The sequence below is a fragment of the Octodon degus genome, unplaced genomic scaffold (genome assembly GCF_000260255.1).
Source record: "Octodon degus isolate 3935 unplaced genomic scaffold, OctDeg1.0 scaffold00104, whole genome shotgun sequence".
Classification (NCBI taxonomy): Eukaryota; Metazoa; Chordata; class Mammalia; order Rodentia; family Octodontidae; genus Octodon; species Octodon degus.
In genome coordinates this window covers 5,421,030-5,432,828 of record NW_004524680.1, presented here as the reverse complement: position 1 = coordinate 5,432,828, position 11,799 = coordinate 5,421,030, and the positions used below count along the sequence as shown (strand labels likewise).

Genomic DNA, 11,799 nt, shown 5'->3' with positions numbered 1-11,799 from the left:
GGATAGATATATAGTTACATTCTCTTAATGAATAGAGGGATTTGTTCTAATGTTGTTTGTAAATAGGATATCAAGTCCGCATCTTGTACAGCAATTGACCACTAGGAAGAATGTATGCAATGTGTTAATTATTGAAACTGTCCTACTAATTTGATTTGAAACTCTCATTGCTATTTGTTTATCAATAAAATTATGGAAAAAAAAAGAGGAGAATGCAGATCACACACAGACCCTGGGAGACTAAGGAGCCATTTGCTGCCTGTACACATCCTCTCAACCAGCACCCAGTGATCTCATCCACTGGTGCTGGGAGGGGCAGCCCTCCCCAGGAAATGGGGCAACGCCCCTGCCCCCCCAGCCCACCCCTCGCCTTTGAGCCAGGGCAGCCTCTCCCAGCAAGGTTCGTGTTCTTACTTGCCCTCTCTGCCCCACAAAAGCCTGCCCAGGATGCTGTATTGCGCACGCGGCAGGCCAACGGCTGGCAGCGACACTGCTGCTCCTGCGCGTGGCACATCTTCCTGGTTCGCAGGCCGGTGATGCAGAGGCACAGTCTCTGGCTGGCTGAAGCGAAGCAGCAGGGGCTCACAGGCCGCACGCCTGGCCCGACACCTACGCCTGCCCAGTGCAGGGACAGGAGGCTGGGCTGTGCCGAGGAGAGGGACAGACCTTCCCCGGAAGGACAGACAGTTCCCCAGATGCATTAGTTATTTTGCTCAATGCTGAGACAAAGAATCCAACACCCAAAGTGAGGGAGGAAAGATTTATTTTATATATATGTAAATCGGACTCCTAGTGATTCTTCTGGGTGGATTTTCAGCCTCCCAGGCACTGGGATTACAGGTGTGCATCACCACACCCAGTCTCAATCACCCTGGGGACAGGGTGGGCACAGCACACCAGGGATAGATCCCTGGGGCCCCTGTGTCTGCCTACGCAGGTGAGTTAGTCCACTGAGCTATCTGGCCTGCCCAAAAGAGGAAAGATTTATTCTAGCTCAGTTTGTGGCAGTTGCAGTTCATAGTCAGCTGGCTCTAAGGCAGGGTGGCATGTCAGAGGGGCATCCCAGAGGAGTAGCAGACCACATCAAAGCAGGCCGCAGAGCAGCGAAGGGCTGCAGCGAGCTTGCCTTCTTTCTCTCTTCACTGCATCCAGGCTACAAGCCTAAAGATTGGTGCCATTCACGCCAAGGTAGGACTCCCATTTCCACACCTTTTATCCCAGTAGCACATCCTCAGTCCACACGTACGTAGCCTAAATTCAGCCACGTGTAAAAGGTGACAATGATCACATGAGGCTTGGGGAGGACATCTCGGCACAAGCCATGAAACCAAGCAGTGGGGTGGTACTCCCTGTCCCTAAGGGAGGACACAGGGATTGGAACCACACATGCAGCAGGACACCAAGCTTAGGGTAGAGCCAGCCACCTCCAGAGACCCAAGACTGGGCCACTCGCGAGGCTGAGTGGACAGGCTGGGATCCTGCCTGGATGCTTCCCAGGAGCACACAGGCTCATGAGGCTTCTCAGAATCTGCTCAATAACCAGGAGCCTGTACGGCCCCTGTGGGCAAAAAGACGAGGTCTCAGATCTCCCTTAGCATGCTCCTGGTGTGGCCTGGAAAGGCTGCATGAGGTACAGCCTCCAAGTCCAACTGTGGACCGGACTAGTCTCCTAATTCCCTGCAGGAATCCCGGCAACAGCAGCGAGTGCTTCTGTGCGCCCTGGCGTGCAGAGAAGTCTGAGGCCATCAGGGGGAGGGATGGGGCACTGCCAGCTGGTGCCTTGGGACCTTACGCCTACAGGAAAAGGCAGGGCAAGCAGAGATGTTTTAGAAGAAGATGGAGGCAGTCCAGGCCCAGGTCCAGGGGTGAGGACAGCTGTAGGGTCCTTTCCAGGACTATTCCTTCCACCAAAATCTGAGGAAACACCTGGAGCAGGCCATGCATCTTGGCTGACATAAGGCAGAATACCATGGGGAACACTAGCTGCCCCTACCTGGGCAAGATGAATAAGGGTACTGCTAGCTATCTCCCCAAATCCTCTGCTCTTCCTGGGCACTTAGCCACATAGCTGTACACACTTCACAGCCTCCATAAAGCCAAGGGGGCCCACACGGCCAACCTATCCCCACAGACTTCGGGAAGGGAAGTGTGCAAGTTCCCTCCAAGAGGCTTAAAGGAAGTGGCTACCCCACAACTGGCTCTCAGGTCTTGTTCTGCCTGGGATGCCGTGGGGCATAACACAGCTTTGACACAGCACCTCCACACAGATGAAGAAGATGTCCTCAGGGAGTGCGTAGCCGTGGTTGGAAGGAATTTGGGTCCCTGAAGGGCCCACGAAGCAGAGTTTCCCACAAGGCCTGTAGCACAGCAGAGACTCGTGGTCCATCCACCGTAGGGCTTCTCCTTCAGCGACTAGCCTTCCTGAGCTCGATATACAAACAGGACAACATCCACTAGGGGCTGAAGACACAGTGCATGTCACACTCAGGTACACGAGGGTCACAGAAACAGGTGAGAAGTGAGTTCGTTCTTGAAGACATTAGTTCTCCTCACTGCCCTCCCCCACAGGCCACACAGCCATAGGTGATGTGGTGTGCAACAGTGACACCCGAACCACACAGGTGCTCAGGGGTTGTTCAGGCGAACAAAGAAGAGGCAGCCCAGGGAAGATAGCAGGCCACCGAGAGTCAGCAAAGGAAGAAGACCTAGCCCAGCAGTTGACCACAAGGGTTGATTTTTACAGAGATCTTGACAAGTAAATAGTAAGCAGAAATAAAGACCAAATACAAAATAAAAGCATAAAATACACCACTGATGCTATGCACCGTGATCTGCCACAAAGCAGCCAGAGCGTCCAGAATTACTGTCCTATATAAACAGCTAAGAACTGGATGAAATTTCAGAAGCAATTGTCTGACTTTGCCCAACACTCAGTGCATATTATAATCCTGAAAGAATAAAGGAAAAATCAGCTAAGTCCTAAAATTACACAGCTTTGTGCTACAAGCAGCACCAGACTGCTGATCACGGGGGCAGAAGCACAAAGCCCAGCAGTCTCACAGACTCAGGGTTCACACTGAGCACAGCCAGGCCCCGGTGCTGGGGTGCAGGTACTGGGGACTAGACAGGAGGCAAAGAGCGGCAGGAATCTGCACAGCACCCTGGGGCTCCAACCAAAGGGAGAGACCCATGAGGCCAAGGAAAGAGCCATTCTGTAAAGGATTCCCAATTCCTGCCACCACCAGCGGAGCTCACGCCAGGCTCTCCGGTGAGCACTGGAAATGCTGAGCTCATCCCGAGTGAATGGGGGACATCCCTGAATGCAGGCAGTCAGCAGGGACCACAAAAGGGCCACCACACCTGCGAAGGCCAGTGCCAAGGAGAAGACGATCCTAGGGAGTCCCTGAAAGATTTAAAACAATCCTTAAAAAGACCAAAGAGACCTGTAATAACTTAACTGCCTATTGTGGCTTGCACCTAGATGTCCCCACAAAGCCTCATGTGATCCTAGGTGGGGCTTCTCAGAGGTGGCTGCATCTAGAGTGTGTGACCTGGGATCAAGGGTGTGCTGCTGAGATTGATTCATGGTGCAAAGCTAGGCTTAAGGGCGCACTCTGGGTATGAATGCTGCCCACCCTGAGGAGAGGTGGCCTGGATGGAGCATAAGGGGCAAACTGGTCCATTGGTTGTAGGTTATTGTTAAACTGATAGAATATAAGGGACAGAAAGTGGGCTGCTATCATCACTTGCCGCTTCACTAACCTGCTGCCTGCTGCCTGCTGCCTGCTGCCTGCTGCCTGGCTGCCTGCTGCCTGCCATGAACTATTTCTCCTCCACAGCAACCCTCTGCCATGCCCTCCTGCCTTGAAGCCAGCCCACTAGGAATGGAAACCTCTGCAAACGGGGAGACACAATAAACACTTCCTCCTTCGCTCACATGTCAAGTATTTTGTCTCCACCACAAGTAACTGAAATACTGCCCTTTGGCCAAAGTCTAATTTGTTTTCAAAAAGAAAATAACTGAATCCACCATGAAAACATACAAAGCTCACAATTAGCCAGCAGTGTGATGCGCACCTACCATCCTAGCATTCAGAAAGACAGAAGCCGAAGAACCACAGTGGAAGCTCAGTCTGGGCAGTTTACCAGCATAATGAAACCCTCTCTCAAAATAGAAAAATAAAAAAAGGGCTGGCAACATAATTTACTGTGAAGGTCTTGGGTTGAACCTCAGTACCACCATCAAAATAATAATAATAATAATAATAATAATAATAATAATACACAATTAAAGATTAATAGATAAATGAATAAACAGGACACTGTGACTTATAATCATGAGAAAAATAAGTCAGCAAGAACAGGTCCAAAAGTGGTAGACAGGAGACAGAGTGGTAGAGAAAACCATCTACTAGTGACTGATCAACTTTTATTTGTAGAACATAAATCTTCATTCTGCCTCCTACATTTTCCATTGAATTCTGATGCACAGTTACAAACATTGAGAAGGAAGACAGAAAAGCAAAGAGCAAACCACGGAGCGGGTGATGAGAAACGATTAAGTATGGAGAACAGCGCACTGAGAGTGAGCTTCCACCGCCCAGCCGAGAAGTGGAGACGCTGCAGAGCGAAAGGCCAGTGAGCTCGAGTGCGAGCCAGGGAAACCAAGCCAACGAGATAGAAAAACACTAAAACAAGTGAAGATAGCCCCGAGGGCCAGGGCCACAGCAAGCAGTCTGTGCAAACACACCTGCGTGTACTCACACACGCATGCACGCACACACGCGCGCACATACACACACACACACACACAGAGCAATAAATCAAAATCAAGGTACATGCAATCAATCAAAAGGAATTTCAGAAAATAATGACCCAAAGCATCCACATTTTATGGAACTATATATTTCAAGAATCAAGAATTTCAACAAGTCCCAAGCAGTCTATTAAAAATTAACAAACACTCCCAAAGCATAGTACAGTCAAATTGCTAAAAAGCAGTCATTAGTTAGAAATCTTGAAAGGGACCAAAGAACAGCTACAAATAACATACAGAAGAACAAGACGCTACACAGACTTCATTGAGTGGTATCTTTAAAGAACTGAAAGAAAAAGAAACTTTTAGGTAGAATTTTACACCCAATGGAAATGTATTTCAAAAATAGAGGCAGAATGAAGATTTATTTTCTACAAATAAAAGCTGAGAGAATCTGTTCCAAGCAGATGTGCACTACAGGAAACGTTCAAATGTTATTCAGGTCGAAAGTGCCAATAAAAGGAAAATTGGATCTAAATAAAGAACTGGGGGCTGAGGAGATAGCTCGGCTGTCTAAGCGCCTGCCTGGCAAGCACAAGGACCCAGGTTCGATTCCCGGTACTGCATGCCATGCCTGCCACCAAAACTGGGTGTGGTGACACACACCTGTAATCCCAGCACTGGGAAGGCTGAGGCAGGAGGATGACTACGTGGCTGAGCTGCATACATACATTTGGTACAGCGGGAGACCCTGTACCAAATAAAGAAATAAAAGATAAAAAAAAAAAAAGGAACTGAAAAACACCAGAATGAAAAATCACAAGGTAAATTTTAAATGACATTTACTTCTATTTTAAAAGACAATGGGTTGTTAAAGCAAAATCAGTAATAACGTGCTGCTAGTTAAGACCAGTAATAACCACATAAAATGACCACATTTAGCAGTGAATGTGTGAAAATAATTACAAAGAGGACTAAGAGCTAAAAGGAAAGTAGCTGCAGTAAGGTTTGTATAGTACATGCAGGACAGCTTCATATATTTTAAAGTAGGCTGTACAAAGTTAAAGATAGATAGATAGATAGATAGATAGATAGATAGATAGACAGACAGACAGACAGACAGACAGACAGACAGACAGATTATAAAGCAACACACTAAAAACACCCCAACAGGAATAGCTAGTAAGCAAACGGTGCAGGGAGAACAGCCCACTGAACGATGCTCAATAATTCCAAAATACAAAGGAAGAGAGAAAGGACGGAAATATGGAAAGCAAATACCAAGATGGCAAATCTGAACAGAAACACAACAGCATATTTACACTGAAGATGAAATGTTCTGAGCATGAGTTGGCCAACCAGTAGCCAGAAGCCGTGTGCGGCAATCTAAATGTAAACTGTAATTAAATGAAATTATAAATTTAGCTCCTCAGCTGCAACAGCCACATTTTTAGTGCTGTTTGGTCACATCTGGCAAGTGAGGAGTGTGGCGCGTGGAACGGTGCCACTGATGCCAAAGCATCAATCCGAAAGCACAGAGCAAACTACTCTGACTGGAAACAGAGTTCATCGTATCGGATTAAAAGCCAGACTTTACTACACAGTGTATATAAAAATGTATTATATATATATATATATATATATATATATATATATGCTTAGATATAGCTAATAAGCAAGAAAAGTGGAAAAATATAACATGTCAAGCTAAGCCACAAGGAAGCTGGAGTGACTGTGCAATATCAGATAGAGCAGAACAGAAAAGCAAATGCAACCAAAAATAACAGGACATCTTACAATAATAAACAGCCGAGTGATTGCAAGAAAATAATTCTAAAGCTACGATCACCACTGGAAAACTGATACAGAGCACCAAGTGACAGAGCTGGGAAGAGAAATCCCAAATCCACAACCAGTCTGTGGCTGACATTCATCTCTCAGCAGCTAACGGGACAAAAAGGGACAGAAAGGCAGTGAAGAGACAGCGGATCTAAAACACTGCCAGCCAGCTCAGCCTGAGTGACAGGACAGAACAGCCTCCAATCATGGCTGCAAATGCATTCTTGTCAACACACATGGGACAGTCACTGTCTCAACATATTTATGACAGCTGATCTCATATAAAAAATAGTCTCTGAACACAACACGTTTAACTAAAATCAATAACGCAAAGCTATCTGTGAGTATATATATTTACTTGAAATTAAACACCACAGATTTAAATAACCATAAGTAGAATAAGAAATCACATGGGAAATCAGAAAATATTTTCACTGAATAAAATTAAAACACAACATATTTAAATCTGGATAGCAATGGGCAGAGCAAAATTCATAATGTTCAACACTTCTGTTAGAAAAGAACAGTCCCAAGTCAGTGATCTACCAAAGCAAATTAAACCCGAAGTAAACAGAAGGAGGAAAATAAAGATGGGCAAAGTTAACATTAGAGAAAATCAATGAAATAAAACTTTTATTCTTTGAAACAATCAATAAATTTACATCAGACTCATTCTAAGACAATAGACTTAAACCAGCCTAATCAAGAGCTATGGGGCGGATACAGAATACCAACCCCAGAAATGAAGAAGGAAGCCCCCCTGCAGACCCTGCAGACCCCACAGAAGATGCTCATCCAATAGCCTGAGCAACATGACAGGCCACCAAGGATCACAGCCCAATTTCATGGCAATTAGTATGACAATTTAATAAATGGATGAGCTCCTTGAAACATGTGCGGTTTACTGGAGAAGAAGCAGATAGCAGGCCCAGTCCTGTAACTTGAAAGAAAATGAACTTGTAGCTCAAAATCTTCCCATAACAAAAAACTCCAGGCTCAGTGGCTTTATCAGTAACTCCTACCAAATATTCACAGAGGGATAATACCAGTTCTACACAAACTCAGAACACAAGAGGAAGAAACACTTCCTAATTCATACCACTATGTACTTCACAGAGACAGTAATCAAGGCAGTCCAGTACACAGTCTGAAAGAAAATATGCAAATACAGATATCTAACAATGATACAGCATAAACGGGCTCACATAATCCAATAACCAAACACAACACCAACAGTGGATTTGAACACCACCACATCAAAGAGCATACACAAATGACCAATAAGCCCACAGCAGGATACTCACTATCAGAGAAATATAATTTAAATCCACAATCAATAAGACATCACAATACAGAGCCAAGGAGCTAGCTCAGTAGAAGAAGTGCTTGCCTGGCAAGTGCAGGGTGCTGAGTTTAAACTTACAGTGTCTGACAACGTCCAGTGTTGGTAAGGGCTAAGAACAAGCATGCTCGCTCCCACTGCTCAGGGAAGTTTAAAATGGTCCGACCAATATAGGAAACAGTTTGGCATTTCTTAAAAAGTCATACTAAACACAGGCCAGCAGTTTAACTCCTAGATACTTATTACCGCAGGAAACAGTGAAAATGTTCGCCCGTTTAAAGATTTTATGCAAATGCCGCTAGCACTTTGACACTCAGGCACAGCCACGGTTGGAAACAGGGAAGTGCTCACCAGCGTGAGGACAGAAACACACACTGTGACTACCCACAACTGCCTGCCATCGCTAAAGAACTTACCTGCATAACAGCTCTGCAGAGTCACACCGGAGGTGCCCTGTTCAACTTACTACCCAAGAATGCGTGGCGGTGCAGCCTGTGGCAGCTTCCTCCACAGCACAACAGAACTAATTCTTGCATACAGTTATTTTTGCTGACAGCACTATAGGTGTGTGTTTTGTTATGCAATACAGAATTGCATGTAAGAGTCGTACACATAAGCAAAAGCACCAAGTTCAAGTTTCCTTCATCCATTTCTTTGTTCTGAATATCTTAATGTGCATACTGTACACAACTCCTCATTGCGTACCCAATTCATTGAAGGACCAATCTCAGGAGCAGGTCTCAGGCACAAAACGAGGTGCGTCTGCGCCAGCACACATGCAGTCTGGGCCCAGGACCAAGTCAGACGTAAGAACGCATGCTGCATGAGTCAGGAATGTAAAACTGCAGCCATCAAACACACAATGACACTGGAGATTCGCAGAGATTACAGGAAGAACTGGCTGACGAGGCAGGCCTAAGAGAACCGTCTGAGGCCACCAGAACAGTCTTTCCCTTCACTGAGGTAGAAGTTATATGGGTCTGTCATTGGGCAGAGCTCACCGAACTGACAAGAACATTTACAGATGCTGTGTATCGTGTACCCAGCATCAATGAAACAAGGGTGGCCACGGGGGAGTCACACACACGTGTGGAACACTGCGTTCTGCTCCCAGCCCAGTGCTCCCCTCCACGTCCTATCCTGGTGCTCAAGGCCCAGCCCATGACCCTCTGGTCCGAGGAAGCCAGGCGTCAGGCGAGCCTCCCAGGACTCTGTACTCCAGACCACTGTCACCTCTGAGGGGCTGACTGGGATTGAGCACAACCACCCTGCCCAGAAACGATGGCTAAGTGACAGTATGACCTCACAATGGGGGAATCCACAGCAAACACTGTCCTACTCCCAGCTAGCTATCTAGCTGCAGGCCACAAGCTAACTGTCCAAACCCTAAGAAACCCCACCACTGTGCTTTTTCATTCCACCTCATCAGGGCAATTGGTCAGCTTGTGCAGAGCATGAAGTACACAGGAGCCACAGCAGAGAAGGGATGTTTGCTTCAGGTCTACGGTTAGAGGCATGGGCTGGGGCACAGAGCAGTCCATGTTCCAAAAGGATCACAGCAGCCTTGTGGGGAGGTGCACACCCACTGAACAAGAAGGCTATGCTCCAAGCGTTGCAGACCAGACACAGGGGCACGGGGTGTGGGCGTCATTCATAGCAATGGCGAGGGCAGGCAAAGCTAGAAGCAGAAATCAGACTGCCAGCACTGGATCTGGAGGCAGAGAAAGGAGAGCGAGTGTTAAAGGATGCGGGCTGCCTCTGAGGGAATGAAGATGCTCTGGGGCTAGGTGGTGAGGACAGATGCAAAACAAGAATGCACTGGAAACCACCTAATCGTACAATGTACAATGGGTAAGGTGGTAAGTTTTCATATGTGAATATTACCTTAATAATTACATTGGATTAGATTAGATTAGATTAGATTAGATTAGATTAGATTAGATTAGATTAAAAGGCTATGTCACTATCTAAAGGCCCAGCACTGGGAGAGACAGAGTGAGGCACAGTGGCTTCTCTCTCACAGTGCCAACTGAGCGAGCCAGGCCTCTCAGCCTTGGCTTTTCCATGACAAGCAAGAGCCCTGGGTTAGCCACTCTCGCTTCACTGGCACAAAACACCCAATGCTCCCAATTTAAAGGGGGATAGTTTTATTTTGGCTCATGGTTTCAGCCCTCAGTCAACTGGCTCCCAGCAGGGGGGACAGAATGGCAGAGGGACCTGGTGGAGGGAAAAGTGCTCAAGCCATGGTGGCCAAGAAGAAGAGACAGAAGGAGCCAGGGACAAGAAGACTCCCTTCTAGGTCCCAGCCCAGGGCTCCACCTCCACACAGGCCACATTCAGCTACTGAACCCACCAATGGGACACTACACAAACGAGTACAGCCCTTCAAACCCCAATGATCTTCCAAGCATATGAGACTTTAGATCCAAACCTTAACAGTCCCCATGGTCTGGACTTCAAGTGGCCATCCTAGCCCTTGGCCCTAGGGGTCCCAGGGCCCTGTGACACCCCCTAGCACACAGACAGAGCCCACAAGCTTCCAGGACACCAAGGACATCACAGATAACAACAGCCCAGATGATTCCCCAGGGTAAGGAAGAAGACACTACGAGGCAGGTGCTGGTTTCAGAGAGGGGCAGAGTGCATGCCCACTAGTGGTCCACCAGTGTTGGCCTCACTTGTGTCTCAAGTTCTTTGCATACTTTCTGCTGCCTGTCTTAAGTGCAGTCAAGAGCCACCCTCTGGCTGCTAGGGCTTGAGCACCAGCTTAGAACCTCTTATGGGCACCACTAGCTTTGCCACATCGTGTGGCAGAGGACATGTTGGTCCTCACTGTACACACAACCGGACATGTGAGCAGATCTCACAGATGTCCCATGGATAGCATCGGTCAACCAGTCACAGCCCTGGGCTCCCGGGCCCCACCCGTGACGTGTCTAGGCAGCTTCCACAACAGAACAGAGCCTTCATCTCTGCAGCAGGATCTCACCCATGGATCTCAGCTTCCTCCGTGGCCCGCTCATCTCCTGCTCCTGCAGCCCAGGGACTGCCCACTTCTGCTCCCCACAGTTGCCACAGTTGCCCGGGGCCCCACACTCACTCACAGGACAGCAGGCCTGCGCTGATCTCCTGGGCACTGCATACTTTCTCTGCTAAGAGCTTTGCCTGAGCCTCCAGGAACACTTGTGACCCTGGGCAAAAACCTTCCTCCCAGCTCCCACTGCAATCCATGGGGCTGGATCTGATGGCTGATATTGCTGCTGAATATGAAAAACAGAGCCAAGTGTGGTGGCACACTCAGGCAGGGGGATCACAGGAGCCCAGGAGTTTCTGGCCAGTCTTGCCACCACAGTGAGTGACATACTATGTCTTAAAAAATAAATGAGAGCAAACACAGAGAGTACATTTGGCACCCAGTGGTCTGAAACCAACTCAACAAATCACAACAGTTTTTATGGAATGGATAGAATAGGACGGGATGGGATGAGATGGGATGGGATGAGGTGGGATGAGGTGGGATGAGGTGGGGTGGGGTGGGGTGGGGTGGGGTAGAGTGGAATGGGTGGGGTGGGATGGAATGGGATGGGATGGGATGGGGTGGGATACAGTGGGGTAGGGTGTGATACAGTGGGTTGGGGTAGGGTACAATGGGATGAGGTAGGGTGAGATGGGATGAAGTAGGGTGGAATAGGATGGGATGGGGTGGGATGCAGTGGGGTAGGGTAGGGTGGGGTGGGGTGGGATAGGATGGGGTAGGGTAGAATGGGATGGGGTAGGGTAGGGTAGGATGGGATGGGATGGGATGCAGTAGGGTGGGATGGGATGGGATGGAATGAGATGGGATGCAGTGAGGTAGGGTGGG

At 47.9% G+C, this 11,799-nt stretch overlaps 1 protein-coding gene across 1 annotated transcript in view; it reads right to left on the bottom strand.

The window, feature by feature from the left end:
- Window positions 1–11,799, bottom strand: part of Tsnare1 (t-SNARE domain containing 1) — a 78,553-nt gene that overhangs the window by 54,676 nt on the left and 12,078 nt on the right.